This window comes from Balaenoptera musculus, chromosome 11, assembly GCF_009873245.2.
Source record: "Balaenoptera musculus isolate JJ_BM4_2016_0621 chromosome 11, mBalMus1.pri.v3, whole genome shotgun sequence".
Classification (NCBI taxonomy): domain Eukaryota; kingdom Metazoa; phylum Chordata; class Mammalia; order Artiodactyla; family Balaenopteridae; genus Balaenoptera; species Balaenoptera musculus.
Genome location: NC_045795.1, coordinates 67313172 through 67328653, shown reverse-complemented (window position 1 = coordinate 67328653; position 15482 = coordinate 67313172). Strand labels below are relative to the sequence as shown.

At 57.2% G+C, this 15482-nt stretch overlaps 1 long non-coding RNA gene across 4 annotated transcripts in view; it reads right to left on the bottom strand.

Annotated features, from left to right (window-relative positions):
- Positions 1-291: 291 nt before the first annotated feature.
- Positions 292-15482, bottom strand: part of LOC118903168 — a 32587-nt gene continuing 17396 nt past the window's right edge. For 3 of the 4 annotated variants that reach the window (XR_005021735.1, XR_005021732.1, XR_005021733.1), the window contains 3 exons: positions 1927-2210; positions 766-863; positions 292-661 (listed from right to left, as the gene is read on the bottom strand). This is a non-coding gene — a long non-coding RNA (uncharacterized LOC118903168). Of the gene's footprint in view, positions 662-765; positions 864-1926; positions 2211-4238; positions 4327-15482 lie in introns of those variants that run through there. The other variant, XR_005021734.1, reaches the window with a different exon arrangement.

Sequence of the window (15482 nt, the reverse complement as noted above, 5' to 3'; positions counted from 1 at the left end):
TGGAACTTCTGGCCTGTGTGTTCTGTGTGAGTCCAAGAGACAGAAACACAAGCTGCTAGGCAATGAGTACAACGCAGTGATTCGGTAATTAATCCGTCCGCACCAGGGGCCACATCAGGATGTTTACCCGCCTCCCAGGAACTCACAGGCCAACTGAGTGAGGGAAGAGGAAACTACAGGGATTCACCCTCCCGCGTGCCGGCTCTGTTCTAGGCACACATCACCTTATATCAACCTCACGGGAAGGGATTTTTCTCCCTGTCTTTTGGGACACGGAACAGAGACTTACCGGGAGGAAAAGGCGCTGAGCCAGGAAGCTGAGCTGTGATCCTGCAGGCGGCGGGGAGGGAGCCCTCAGAGGCCCAGGAGCAGGGCGTAGGCCAGGTGGGGGTCCCTGAGGCACTCACAGCACCTGCCCCTCCTGTTGGTGCTGCAGCCGGTACGGGGGCATCTGCTGTGGCCTCTTCCAGCCCTGCAGCCTTGGCACTGGCTTTGCCCCACAGCCTCCGCTGTAGCCTCTGGATGTTCCCGGAACTCCAAAGCGGAGGAGCAGAATCCACTTATCCAGCACCTACCCCGCTCCACGCCAGGCTGGGCACACCCCTCAGTGCATCACGTGCCGCTGAAGCCTCTCCTCCACCGCAGAGACCACCTCCTCCACCTGCCCGGAGAGATGGGGAGTGAATTCAGCTGTGGCCACCTGATCCTATTGGACCTGAGAGAGTGGTGCTGGGGGCAGGGAGCCTCCTACAGAGCCCAGCTCACCTGCCTGGGCTCAGAGCCCACTGAGGGCTACGCAGATCCACGCAGATGGGCTCGGTGTCCTGTGGGCTCAGACATCCTGTGGTGCAGTACAGAAAACCCTGTGCAATATATACAATGGAATAGTACTCAGTTATAAAAAAGAATGAAATAATGCCATCTGCAGCAACATGGATGGACCTAGAGATTATCATACTAAGTGAATAAGTCAGAGAAAGACAAATATCATATATCACATATATGCAGAATCTAAAATATTGCACAAATGAACTTATTTACAGAAGAGAAACAGATTCACAGACAAAGAAAACAAATTTATGGTTACCAAAAGGGAAAGGGGGTGGGAGAGGGATAAATTAGGAGTTCGGGATTAGCAGATACAAACTACTACATATAAAATATATAAACAATAAGGTCTTACTGTTTAGCACAGGGAACTATATTCAATATCCTGTAATTAACCATGATGGAAAAGAATATGACAAAGAATATATATACGTAAGGCTCCCCTGGTGGCTCAGTGGTTAAGAATCTGCCTGCCAATGCAGGGGCCATGGGTTCAAGCCCTGGTCCAGGAAGATCCCACATGCCACGGAGCAGCTAAGCCTGTGCGCCACAACTACTGAGCCTGCGCTCTAGAGCCCGTGAGCCACAACTATTGAGCCCATGTGCTACAACTACTGAAGCCCATGAGCCTAGAGCCCGTGCTCTGCAACAAGAGAAGCCACCACAATGAGAAGCCTGCTTGCCACAACTAAAGAAAGCCCGCGCGCAGCAATGAAGACCCAACACAGCCAAAAATAAAAAATTTTTTAAAAATTAAAAAAAGAATACATGTATGTATAACGGAATCACTTTGCTGTACATCTGAAACTAACACAACATTGTAAATCAACTATACTTCAAAAAAAATTTTTTTAATAAAAAAATTTAAAAAGAAAAAGAAAACCCTGTGCAAAACAGGCTGCCTCCTGCTGAGGGTCGCAGATACCCTCTGTGTGTGGGCTGAGCAGGTCATCATAGTGGAGTTACGCCTGCAGGTGCAGGACAGCCCGGGGTTGAGCCCCAGCTCTGCCACCTAAAGCTGTGTGACCTTGGGCGTGTTACTAACCCTGTAAAGCCCCAGATTCCTCATTGCGAAAATGGGGAATGTCAAACCAGTACCTCAGAGATTTAGATGGGCAGTGCAGGGCGAACAGAAGGCAAGGTTGGCCCTTGGCTCGGTGTCTCCAGGCTGGAGTTGGTGCTTGTTCTGTAGGTGGAAACTGCAGGGTTAAGCATGGAGGCCACCCAGGAGGAGGTCCCCGGTGTTGGCTGTTTCTCTGCTTGTTGCGGGGTTGGGCAAGGAGTCCATTCATGCTCTGAGGCTTCCCTGGGAGCCCGGCCAGCTCTGATGTGCAGGTTGGAGAGAAGTTGTCGGTCCTCCTAGGCCTTCTCTTCCGCAAACCCTGCTGGGCAAGTGTCCTGCGTTAAGTCTCAGAGAAGGCCCACAGTGGTCTCCTGACTCCCGCCCTTCTGCTCCTCTCACTGAGGGGTGTCCTCCTCGGTCCCTTGGCTGGCCACCATCTGGAGCCTCACCAGGCCTGGCACCAGGCACCTGAGAGGCTCCTGTATGCTAGGAGGTGGAATTCTGGTCATGGGAATGGAATCTAGACATGCTGAAGGATGGGGAGTCGGGGAGAGCTTCCAGGAGGAAGAATTGGGTGAGGTGACCAGCTTCAACTAGAGGAGAGGGGCAGAAGGGCAACATAGCCTGGGAAAGATGAGGGGCAGGACATGCCTGGGGGATTAAGCCTCAGGCTTTGGGGGTTGCTGCTGGGACAGGGAGGTGGCTGGACTCATAGCCAGTTCTCAGTGGGCTCTGTGGGAGGTTGATGAATTCCCCACACCTCGTCAAGCTAAGATGCACAGAACAGCTCTGAGCAGGGTGGGCTGGGTGGACGTGCAGGTGGGATTTGTGGTGCCTCCTCTGGCCAGTGCAGGGATCAGGCAGCCCCGATCCTGGGCCAGTGTCTGGCATCCTCTTGCTCTGCTCAGACAGCAGGTTGCCTAAGAGAGGCAACCGGTTCAAATCCTGACACCAGCATTCTCCGTCTGTGTGGCCTTGGGCAGGTGTCCACATGGAAGCCAGGGAGAGCAACAGTACTTAAGCGAAAGGGTGACTATGGGGGCAGGAGGCACGGACAAGAAGGGCCTGTGTGGATACCCTACAGTTGTTGGTAGTTGTCTTCCTGGTACCTGGTGGGCATGCCCAGGCCTGCACCTTCCCCTCACCTTGCCCCATATAACAGATGGGGAAACTGAGGCTGGCTTGGTACCCTGACTGTCCCAAGACCACGGAAAGTCTGCACCAGAAGCTGCCTAGCTTCCTGCCCCTCAGTGTCCTAGGGCCACAGGGAACAGGCAGGCAGTTACTGGGCTAGGGGCAGAGATGAGGAAGAACAGACCTGCCCCTGGGAGGCCTGCCTGTAAGGGTGCAGCTCTGCCCCCACTTCATCCCATCCTCCATTTCAGCCCTCCATCCTCACACCCTCTCTGTCCTCTGGCACCACACCCGCCCTGGGCGCTGCCACTGTCCCAGAAGCCTCCGTCCTCCCATGACTCTACTGGGCCCAGGGATGCTGCAGGGGAGGGGTGGGCGGGGACATCGAGGCCAGCGGCTTCTTCACTCCGTCCAGCTCAAGTGCAGCCCGAGCCAGGCTGGGAGCACAGCTCAAGTGAGGCTGTAGCCACCACAGGTCAGCCTGACCCCAGACTGATGCCCAGAAACAGCATGAGTCCCTGGGGCAGGAGGAAAGGCACTGTGTGTGACTGAGGCAGCAGGACGTGTCACCTGTGTATCTGCTGCCACTGAGGAGGACTCTTCAGAACACTGAGAGAGAGACAGGAGCAAGTAAGAGAGAAGCAGAGAGGAAGAGAGGGAGTAGTAAGGATGCTGAGGAAGTGCAAAGCCAAGACTCCAAGCCTCCATTGTCTGCACCAGGCCTGGAGCCCCAGCCAGGACTCTGCGCCCGGGATCTGGGCCCAGCCCACCTCCAGTGCTTTATTCCCAGCCAGGTGGGCAGAGAGGCTCAGGTGGAGAGAGAAAGAGGGAGAACGAGAGCGCCCTGGCAGGTCTCCCGTGATCAGCTCTGTGCGGGTGCTGGATGCTGAGGTACGGGAGGTATGGTCCTTGGGCTCTGTGTGGGTGTCCTCCAGCATGTGTGTACTAGGGTGCCCCATCTGCCCCAGCGCCACCCCAGGTTTTATATCTGTAACACATGTGTTACACAAACGGGATCGATCTGTACCAGCAGAAATGACCTTCCCTCAACCATAGGCTTGGTCCACCTTCCACACCAGCTTCCATGTCCACCTCACTGAGGTCCTGTACACGGACTTGATCAGTGGGCACTTCACCCAGTGACACCCCCATTAGGGATTCTGCTGTCACAGATGCCCTTGCTAGAAGGATGCTCACGAGCAGCAGGACATACCCTGGGAGTGTGTTGAGGTCCCTCGGTGAGCGTTGTGTACGTGTGCCATTAGGATTATTGATGCTCCGTGACTCTGGGCCTTGGCTCCTCATCTGTAAAATGGGGAATAATACTTGTGTACACCTCATAGGGTCATGAGAATTAAATGCAATGGGAGAGTGGCCAGGAAGCCAAGCTTAGCCTTGTCTGGGGCACAGCAAGAGCTGTGCTCCTTGGGTTTCTTTTATGGTTGCTATTATTGTCGTGTGCCTGTTCTGTCCCCCGAGGGGCTGGACCAGCTCAGTGTGGGGTCCCGCTGCTGGCAATGCCCCTCCCAACCACCAGAGTGGGGACTTTTCTGGGGGAGGCTGCCCAGGGCTGCTCTGCACTGGTTCAGAGGCAGCCAGTTCACAAGCCAGTTCAGCTTATCTCCTGAGGATTGGAGGTCTGTCTGTATCTTCCCCTGGGTTGACATGAGGTGACCCAGTGTCCGAGAATTAAAAACCCTTCCACACCTGAGGTTCCAATGCCCCCAACCAAATCCAAGGAAGGGCCCCTCCAGGTGTGGGGGGCTCCCAGGGGGCTCTAGTGGTGGGGCTGACACAGCTGTGCCTGTCTGTCCTCCTGCCCCCCACCCCCCAACATAGGCCCCGGGGGCTGGGCTCCTTTCTGCACAACTGTTCATGCTCACTGGCTCCTTCCCCAGGCCCTGGGACCCTTCCCTGAACAATCCAGACCCCTCTCCCTGCCCAGCATGTCTCAGGCTAAATAGTAACCAGAACCCCCGCAGGTGGTCATGGGCAGAAAGGCTCTCAAAAGCCACCCAGGCCCCCAGGCCTGCCAGATGAATTCCAAGACTCCCAGGGTGCCCCCTCCTACCCTTCACGTAGCAAAGACTTTCCAGAAAAGTCTCTGGCTGGTTCTGGGTCAAATCTACTGCCCTGGACATTGGGGCAGAGAAAGGAGATCCAGCGTTCATCCCCCAGACCAGCACTGGTCCCTGCAACACCCTGAACACACCAACACTTAGTGACCCCGATGGTGAGGGCTGCAGGGCTGCAAGTGTCCACCATGGGGTAATGACAAGTGCGGCTCCCAGCCCAGGAGAGGGGTCTCCTCGCTCCTTCCTTCCCCTCCTTCCTCCCCCTCCTCCCTTCCTCTCCCTCCCTCTCCCTCCTCCCTTCCTCTACAGTCTAAGGTCTGGGTTCTTCTCTCTGCTCCCAAAGGTGGCACCATCTTTTCTGATGGAACCACCGTGAGGAGCCAGTAGGTGGTGGGCAGATGTGTCCCTGGCAGGGAGATACCAAAACCAGTGTGTACAGCCCCAAGAGAGGGACTGACCAGCTCCAGGGACTCGTAGAGGGGAGATGTCATGATTTATGCTCATGCGTTTGCTCATTTTTTACTTATTAATTTGTTCGGAAATATTTATTGAGCCCGAGTGCCAAGGTAGGGAAGTGGGGTGAGCAGAGCAGCCTGGGGGGTTCTGACAGTTTGGGGTATCAGCTTTTAGCTGGGCAGAGGGATCCCAGAGCTGTCCTCCATCTAGTGGGTTTGTTCTGGCCTCTGCCAGGCACCCAAAGCCCCTCTGGGCAGACAGTGCTCTGGATGCAGCTCTGAGAATCCCACGTTCAAACCCTACTTGGGCCACTTTCCAGCGGTTCGGCCATGGGCTGGTACCCTCACCTCTCTGGGCATTGCCTCCCTCTGGGAAAGGAGGACAAGGCAATGCCTGGTCCCCAGGGTAGAGGGGACAGGACACAGGCCATGCAGGCAACACCTGGGACACAGGAAGTGCCCAGTGACACAGCACCACGTGGATTTCCCCTCCTACCCTGTGCAGGAGGCCGAGGGCAGGGTCAGGACCCCAGGTTCGCTCCCTCTGACAAGAGTAGCCCAAAGCCCACTCCCTCAGGCCTGTTTCCCCATCTGTGAAGAGGCGAGGCAGAATCACAGGGGCCCTGCCATGGCACGGAACATGAAGAGGAAACACACCCCACGCCCAACCATAGCCCAGCTCCTTGTCCCCGGAGGGCATCAGGTCTTCCATGAGGTGAGACAGCCAGATGTCTTGGCCAGCAAGCATAGGGGCGGGGTCTGGGTGGCAGGGGCTGGAGTGGGGACATGGCTCTTCCACGTCCTCTGAGTGACCCTAGATTATCTCCTCCAGACAGCTCCTTCCGCCAACTCTGCCCTCTGGCTAATGCTTATCTCCGTGATAAATGGCCCCACTGCCCTGACAGAGGAAGAGCTGTGTCCTTCAGAGCACTCTCTATCGGGCAGGGCACAGCCGGGTGCCAACTTGGGCCTCAGCACGTCAGCCGAAGATCCCAGGCCGCTGACCCAAGAGTCTTGCCAGGTGGAATGGGGGCTCTGGCCCCAGGGAGGCTGGCTGTCTCACTGCCGGGTGTCTGTCTGGTTAAGGCCCTTGGGGACTCTGGTCTGAAGCGGGTGAAAGGCCGGGTCTTGGGGATTTTGAGGGGAAGGCAAGGATCTGTTCTCACAAGGCGCTCACCGTTTTCTCCCAGAGCCCCCCAGCCTCTGCGTGCCCCGCACCTGACATGCACATACACAGCGGGACACCCCAACCATGACCTGGCAGCAGAGAGGGGCTGCTTTGACCTGCACATGACCCTAATGTGGCAGCTGGCAGACACTGGCTGCGGGCTGGATCCCACGTACAGGCTGTGGAGTGGCATCCCGTGGAAGGGGTAGCATGAGCAGGGAAGGTGGTGAGCCTGTCTCTGCGGGGTTCTTTGGCGCATCCCAGTTCTAACAGCTGCTTGAATGCTGTCCCAGGGAGGGGGGCGTGACCAGCCCAGGTCCCCACCAGAACAAATGGAATCTCCAGGGCCCCGCAGGACAGGGTCAGGCTGCGCCTCTTTGCTGACAGAGATGCGCTCAGAGATTGTACATCCCCCAGGAGGAAATGTCTTTCCTTCCCTTTGGTCCAGGGCCAAAGGTCGGGTCCGTTGATTCCGCTTTTCCTCCTGGCTTCAGCCTGACGCCGCTACAGGCAAAGGCAGGCCGTCTGTCCACAACCAGATCCTCAGTGCTCAGCCAACCCTTGGCTCTGAAGAAATGTCTGTTGATGAATGAATCTTGGCTCCACATGAATCTTTGATACTCTAGGTTCTTGCATCCAAATATAATGTTTCATTGAAAAAAAAAATCTGCACTTATTTAGTGCTGAGGTGGCTCCCAACACACGGCCAGTGTCACTGCTATTGCTGTTAACTTCACACACGGCCAGTGTCACTGCTATTGCTGTTAACTTCACACACGGCCAGTGTCACTGCTATTGCTGTTAACTTCAGAGCTGCCCTGAACCAGCCAATGCCAGTGACTTTGGGGGCAGGCGCGGGGGTAATTACATTTTAGGGGGCAGTGTAACCATCTTTGCAACATTCTCAGCGTGTGGGTATGAGCATGCATTTAAATCTTACTAGATTTTTGTGATGTTTGTGCCCGAACTTAACTTTCTATTAATAGAAAAACATGTGGGTTTTACATGTTACTCATCATTCAACATATATTGACTAAGCACATCCTCTGGGCTCCTCTGGGGTGAGACGACGGGATCCAGCAGTGGCCAAGAGAAACGTGGCCTGCTCTGGGTCCTGCGTCCCCAATGGAACAAGCACACAATTAAAGACCTGATCACAAGTTCCATGAATGCTCTGAGGAGCAGTGTAGGGGGCTCTACAGGGACAGGTACCAGGGGGCTGTCATGATCTAGAGGCCGGGAAAGCTACCCACGGAGAGGGCTGGAAGCTGACTCTGAAGAGTGAGTAGGCGTTAGCAAGGGTAAAGGAAGGGGACATTTTCCAGGCAGAGAGAACAACCTGGGCAAAGGCCAGATGGCCGGAGAGACCATTAAACCCTGAGTGTTCACTGCAGCTGAGTGGAGGAGGGAGTTGAGCTCCAGGGAGAGGCTGGACCAGAGTACACAGGCCCTCTGGGGGCCAGCAAAAGGGAGCCATGGCAGGTCAAGCAGAAGGAACAGGAGGCCAGAGGTGACTTCTAGAGGTCCCTTTCTAGCTGCTGGGTAGAAGTGGGTTATGTAGGATTTCACTCCCCAAAGTCTGGAGCTGATTTTGCTGGTACGGCTGGGGATACAGGTTTTTTATTGCTCTCTGTTGTCTCCTCCGTGCCTGTCCAGACCACGGGCTTTCGGGGGCAGGGGCGGGTCTGTGTCTAATTCATTTCTGAGGGCCCAGCGGCCGTCACAGGGCCAGACATATAGCAGGGGCTAAACAGAAGCCTGCTGAGTGAGGCCGCGCACTGACCTGGTGCCCCACCTGTCTGCCCAGTGCTGCCCATGGAACTGTCTGTCAGGCCTGACTCTACCCACTAGCTTGTGTCCTCAGCCAAGCAGGGCCGGGCCCTGCAGGATGTACTGGACAACAGGCCGTGCATCCAGGAAGCAGACTTCGTGCCTTTCCTCACGCTCCCACGCTGGCTGCCAGCCGGGGAAGCGCCAGCCCGGAAGCCCTCCCAGCCATCAGGCTCAGAAGTGCAGGCACCATCTACCGGGGCCAGATCAGATCCAGTGCCGTGCAGCCTGCAGAAGCCCAGGGTCCCACCCACAGAGACCACCCTGGCCCCAGCCTCACCTCAGGCAGCTGAAGCGAAGACCAGAGGTCCTGGGTGGGGTAGAGATTGGGATGCAGAGAACCTTGGGTGAGACTGGAGGGGAGCAGCACTACCTACTCAGGGAAGACTGCTCACCAGCTACAGCTGGGCCAATTCACCACACGCAGACGGGAAGCAGTGATTTCTCCATCCCAGGAGGTGTGCAAGCAAGACCAGAAGCTGGAGGAACTCCCAGGTCCTCTCTCCACCCTGCTGTAAGAACCCCCCACCAAGCATCCTCTCTCCACCGAGCCCCAAAAGCCACCCCTTCCTGCTCCTGGGGGACCATCACTGTGGCTGTGTGGCCACGTAGTCCCTCCTCCCCACCTCACTTGCCTCTTCGGTGACACAAGAGTGGGCGAGCTCAGGAGGTGTTTTCCTTTCATTCTCTGCTCTCAGCACCACACAATGATCGCATTTATTCTCAACATCCATAATAATTTTCTTCTAAAACAAAAACATGAAGAGTTCCAAACCAATTAGCGAAAACACAGGAAGGCACCTTAATTTCAGGACACAAAGAAATACCATCAGGCTCCCGTGTTTTCCTTGTGGTAAACTGGATTGTTTCTTCAAAGGCCCGAAGCTGTCTGGAAGGGGTGGGGGTGGGAGGGAGGCCAATGTGGGAGGTCCAGGACCCCCTCCTCTGCCCCCACATCCCTTCATACCTACCAGGAGCCCTCGGGGTGGGGCCATGGTCCAACTGTGCTTCTGCCCCCCCCCCCCCCACACACACCCATCCTCCTCCACTCGGGGTGGGGCCATGGTCCAACTGTGCTTCTGCCCACACACACACACACACACACACACACACCCATCCTCCTCCACTCCTGGGATCACAGGCCTCCTCTTCCCTTGCACTTCTGATGAAATCCAATCCCCCGGCATAGCTGACAAGGCCCCTGGATCTGAACCAACCACCCACTTCTTGATGCCCCTCCCTCACTCTCTGCTCCTGGCCTTCGCACTGGATGTTCTTTCCTCCCTGAACTCTCTTCCCCTGGCTAAGGACACATGCATCCTTTGGGACTCAGCTTATATACCCCTTCCTCCAGGAAGGTCTCCCTGACCTCATCAAGGGTTCCCAGGGCCACTTGTACACCCCCTGCCACAGGCCTGCTCATTCTGACATGTACCTTCCTGGTCACGTCTGTCACCTCCATTGCCACTCAGTGTCTCAAGGCACAATGCCTGGTACAGAGACTGTGCCCAGTAGGTGTTTGATGAATAAATGAATGATCCTCAAAATGCCCTCAGAACCCTAAGCTGGCCTTGACTGAATGTTCTAGTTCCAAGCTCACTGTCAAACCCCAGGAGGGCAAAAGCCTTGCCCTGAGCCTGAATGCAGGTCTGGGACCTGGGGATCCCTGCACCCTGGGGTGGGAGGGTGTGTGTGCCCAGAATTCTTTCCTAACATGGTCCTGTTATTTAGGGATGGGCTGAGAGCCCTCTGTGAGCAGGAAGCAGGAAGGAGAGCTGGGTCTCTGTTCTCCCACCCAATCCCCAATTTGGAGGACATGCAGCCTGTAATTTGGAAGGCTAATTTGGTCTGGGGTTAGAAGGGAGCGCTCTGTGTGCTGAATGATGCCATGCTCTCCCAGGGGAGGAAGTGTCCTCTCCTCAGCTCTCAGGCACAGGCCACGCTGCTCCCGCATAGCCCCTGAGGCCTGGGCAGAGACCCCTAGAGCATTGGGTAGCCAGCCCTCCGCCAAAGGAGAGGGAGAGAGGGAGAAACCTGGGGTCCAGTCCCCTTAGCCACTGACTGCCCAGACAGGGGTTACCTTGGGTCAGTGGGCCCCAGACGTCAAAAAGAACCAACGGAGGGTCCCCAAGGACGAGGGCCCCAGAGCGCCCCAGACAGCTGCTCAGGAGAAACACTGGGGAAATGGGCACTGTGATCACCTGGCCCAGAAGCCACAGTCCCCAGCAACCCCCACTCCTGCTGCTGCCTGAGCCCTGCCACAGAGTCACTTAACATCCCTCCAGCATGATGGGTCATCATGCTGGTTCCAGCCTCTGAACACTGTTCACCTCATCCCCTGTGAAGCCCTGTCTGACCACCAGGCTGGATCAAGATCCACTTCCGAGCCCCCACAGCGCTGTGCTTCCCATTTCACAGCACTGGGCGTTCTGCCCTATAGGTGCCTGATTGCCTCCCCCATCAGAATATGGGCTCAGTTAGAGTGGGGCCTGGTCGTGGTCCCCTTGGTGGCCCAGAGCCCTGCCCAGGGTCTGGCTCAGCAGAGTTGGTATGACAGGACAGGCAGAGAGGCTGCTCCACTCACAGCTGTGTGGCCTTGGAGTGGCACTTCTCTGGTCCTTGGTTTGCCTGTCTGTGGACCAGGCACACAGCAGCATTTCAGTATTCGATGAACACGTGAGTGAATGAATGAGAAGCTGGTCTAGATGGTCTGCAATCCCTACACCTCAAACCCTCCACAGTTTCTCTCCTCATTCAAGCTGCAAGGCTCTCTGCCCAGGTACATGCCAGCCGGGACTGGCACTGGCCTTGGGATGAGGTGGCCAAAAGCCCTAGGGACCGTCAGGGCAGGCAGGACGCGCAGGGGAGCTGAGAAGCTGGGGCCTTGAGAGGGTGATGGGTGACAGAGCCTTGGGGGGGAGGGCATAAAGACTTCAGGGTGACAGATAAAGTCCCCATCCCTGAACATGCCTGGTGTTTTGAGGACCCTGGCCTGCCTGGGGGCAGCACCCCATCCCCAACTCACCCACACTCCAGCAGCTTCTCCCGAAACTTCTGCTCAGCCTCTAACCGTCTATCACTGGGGCTGATGATTCACACGCTCCGCACCTCTTTCCTCTTCCCAACTAATTATAGCTCCTGCGTGTTTTTCCCCCTGGAAAAATGTCTTCTTAAAAAAATACATCCCCAAGCCAGCAGTAATTAATTTGGTGAGCACCAGTGTGCAATTCAGACAGACTCTGAGGACAGGAAGGTCCCAGGTATAGGGAGAGGTCTTTTGTCCAACAGAGGAAGAGACGGGTATGGGACGCAGGTGGACATGGGACACTTCAAGCAGCAGAAGCTCAGCCCATCCCCCACTCTGCCTACCATGACTCCGGGGACCTTGGGGAATTACAGTCACAGTAACAGTCATGGGGACTCTACGGAGCACTACTACATGCTGGGCACAGTGCCAAGTGTCCACCAAGTGCACTGACGTTCCATCCTCTGACACCTGCTGAAGTCGGCCCTACTGGCCCTACTCTGGAGAAGAGGACACGAGCTCAGAACCTGCCCGGAGTCCCACAGCCGTCAGTGGTGGGGTGAAATGTGAAGCCCGTGGCACTGGTAGCCGTGGCCTGAGCAGAGGGAAGCCCAGGGCCATTAGCCCCTCAAGAGACAGGCAAGCACATGGCCCTCTGGCCTGTCTCTCCCTCACCCACCTTCTGGGAATCACAGCAGTTCCCCTGGAACTGGGCCAGAGTTGAGACCACAAGTGTTGTCTGAGCTCTTCGTGGGGCCCAGTGAGCAGACAGCAGAGCAGATGTCTGAGCAGGTGCCCCGGCCAGGTGGAGAGAGAAGACACTGCCAGGACCGCGTCCTAGAGCAACAGTGACAGAATGACTGAGACATCTGAGACTGGGTCAGGGAGCCAGACAGATAGAGAGGGGCAGAGATGGAGATTAAAACAGAGAGACAGACTCAGGTCTGAGTCAGAGCCCAGAGGACAAAGATAAACCCAGAGAGAAGAGACAGAGACACAGGGCAGGGGACTGAGCCCCAGACTGAGCAGCAGGGACAGCTGAGATGGGAGAGGACCCCAGACCTGGTGTGGCCAAGGGGCTGGTTCAGCCAGAGAACCAGAGGCCTGGTGGTCTAGGAGAGAGCCAGGAGGGAGGGAGTGTTGAAAGGAAAGTGAGAGAGGAGAGATGGAGGCCCAAAGCCTCATGAGGTCAGGCTCGGCTGGCGGGGGCCCCAAGAAGATGGGGTAGCCATGGACACTCCAGCCTGGCGTGGGAGTTGGAAGCATAGTGCCTCCTCATCTCTATCAATCCAGGAAGACTGCCTGGGGAGGTGGCTCCAGAGGGGGTGAGCACATGGGCATCAGGAGAGCTGAGGTGCATGGATCAAATGAGCAGGGGGGCCCATCCCGGGAGGGCTCCCCTGGAACGGGCTCTCTGACGCTAGTCTGTCCCCCCATCTCCACCAGCGCAGAGGCAAAGTCCCTCTCCGGGGGGTTAAGGAAAATCCAGGCAAGCCTAGGCCTCTCCTTTTCTCCAGGGGAAGTGACACCCTGGGGCTGTTTGTGTGGTCAGCCTGAGGCCAGAGGCCTCCTGCTTGTCCTGCAGAGCCACGTGCCTCCCAGCCAGGAATGGAGGCCGGCAGATTCAGAGCTTCCCCCTGAACCCAGGATACGGGCAGCCTTCCCTGGAGTCCTGGTGTCCGGCTGGGACAGCCCCCCCACACCTTATTCCCCCCCCGGCCATTTGGAAATATACCCCCTTTACCAGCCCCCAAAGCTAGGGGTCTGTCCCCCTCCTCAGATTTCTCAGGCAGGGCCAGGTCTCTCTCAGCTTAGGACAGGACTGTGCTTCCTTCCCCAGACCCTCAAGTCAGGGCCTGTCTCTCCCCTCAGACCCTCCAGGCTAAGCGAGGACCCCTCTCCCAGCCCCTTGGCCTCGCTCTGCCTTGGCAGCCCAGGAGGTGTCAACAGCCTCGCTAACCACAGGCAGACAGCCCTGGCTCCAGCCATAACCTCCCCCAACTCCTCTGGACACCTGACACGGCTGCTGCCTGCCCTGGGTCAGGGCCCAGTGCCCAGGACCCATGAGCCAGGCAGCTGTCGGGATTTCCGGCTCAGGGGGCCTCCGGGGCTGACACCTCTCAACCACTTTCTCGTCTGGACTCTCCTGGCCAAGTCTGTGCTCTTCTGGGGTCGGTGTCTGGATCCTGGAGCATCTGTCATGGGAAGGGAGGGGGACAGAGCAGTGAGCAGGTGGCCTTGGGTGACCTCGAGCCCAGAAGACTAGCACAGGCTCTCAGGATGTGTCCTTGAGCCCCAGGAATGAGGGAAGAAGTGGTTGACGATCCCTGGGAGGGGGGTTCACCAATGCAGGAGAAAGGTGCCCATGCAGGCCTCTCATTCTTGGTTTGGCCACCCTGGTGGGCCTGAGACACTACAGTGATCACAGCATTTTGATGGAAATACCTGTTTCATGGATCCCCAAGACAAACCAAGAAATCTCCTTTTGCAATGACGTAACGGGAGGTAACACAAGGTAGGGTCTGGAGTCTGACAAACCAGGTCTCGCCAGCTCAGGCTCTGAGGAGATGACCGAGCCTGTTTCTTCACCTATAAAATGGTGCTGCCAGTAACTCCCTCCTGAGAGAATGCTATGAATAACTGAAATTTCACACATGAAGCTCAATGAACGTGAATGGCTCTGCTTTAGGCGGCCAGGATCCCACTAGAGGCTCTGAACCTGCCCCCTCCCTGGGGCCCCCTTTCCCTTCTAGGCCCCTCTGGGCAGAAGACAGGCAGGCAGCCCTCAGCCGCTAGCCCCACTGCAGCCTGGGGCAGGCCAAGCTGAGGCCTGGGGGGAAGGCGAAGGCCTAGGTGGGGCAAGGAGCCAGAAGAGCCAGGCGGGTCTCCTCCTGGGTGGGACCACTGGCAGGCCTCTGGCCCACGCTCAGGTCTCTGAGCAACAGGGACTGGACTGGCTGAGTGCCTTCCTGCTCCCGCCTGGAATCCTCAGGCCACCCCAGGGTTCAGTCACCCTCTGTACCCCGACCCTGGCTCTGGCCCCCTTCCAGGCCAGCATGGACTTTGGCCCCAGCTCCTCTGACAAGCAGAGAGGGAGGACACCGGGCCCACCCCTACTGCAGACCGTTTTTAGCCCCCAAGGAACTCGGCGTCCTCCCAGCAAGGGTGCGTGGGTCTTAGCTGGGTATTAATAGCTCAGCTGGAGGAGGTGACCGGGACTTTCACAGCCAAATCCTGGGCAGGCAGGGCAGCCCTCTTGTTGTCCACATGTCCTCTGCTGGCTCTCCACCACTCCTGTCCCCCAGGGGTTCTCTCATCTCCCTCCAGCCCCCACCCCCTCACACATGCCTGGTTCCCCCCTTGTTGAATCTCCCTGTGCTCCCCTGTGGGGAGGGGGAGACCTCTGGGGTCAGGACCCCAGCGGCGGGTCAACAGCTGAGGCTGGATCGTGACCAGGCCTTGTGGGAGATAAGAACAGAGAGGCCTGTGATAAGGCTTCCTCCTTGGCAGCCTTCTCTGCCCGCTGGCCTCTCATTCCCGCTTGCCTCCTCCATCCTAGCTCCCCCACCGGCGGCTGTGTGGGCTTGTCCCCAGATCTCTGACCATGCTGGGCCTAGAACGGAGAAGAGGTGGGAAAACCTAGCTGGCAGAATGGAGGCCTGGAAAAAATGCCTGGGATGGTGCTGCTTGCACACGGCTCAGGGGGGCAGCTGAGGCCTGAACTGGCTGCAGGGCCACCTCTCTGGGGCAGCCTGGGAGTGACAGGGCCCTGGGTGGTGACTGGGGATCTAGGGTCTTGGCACAGTTTCTCTCCTGAGACCCCCCGCCCCCCATGCCACAGAAGCATCTCACATACCTGCCTCGACCACTCACCCTCACTGTGTTAACTCACCTACCCCCACTC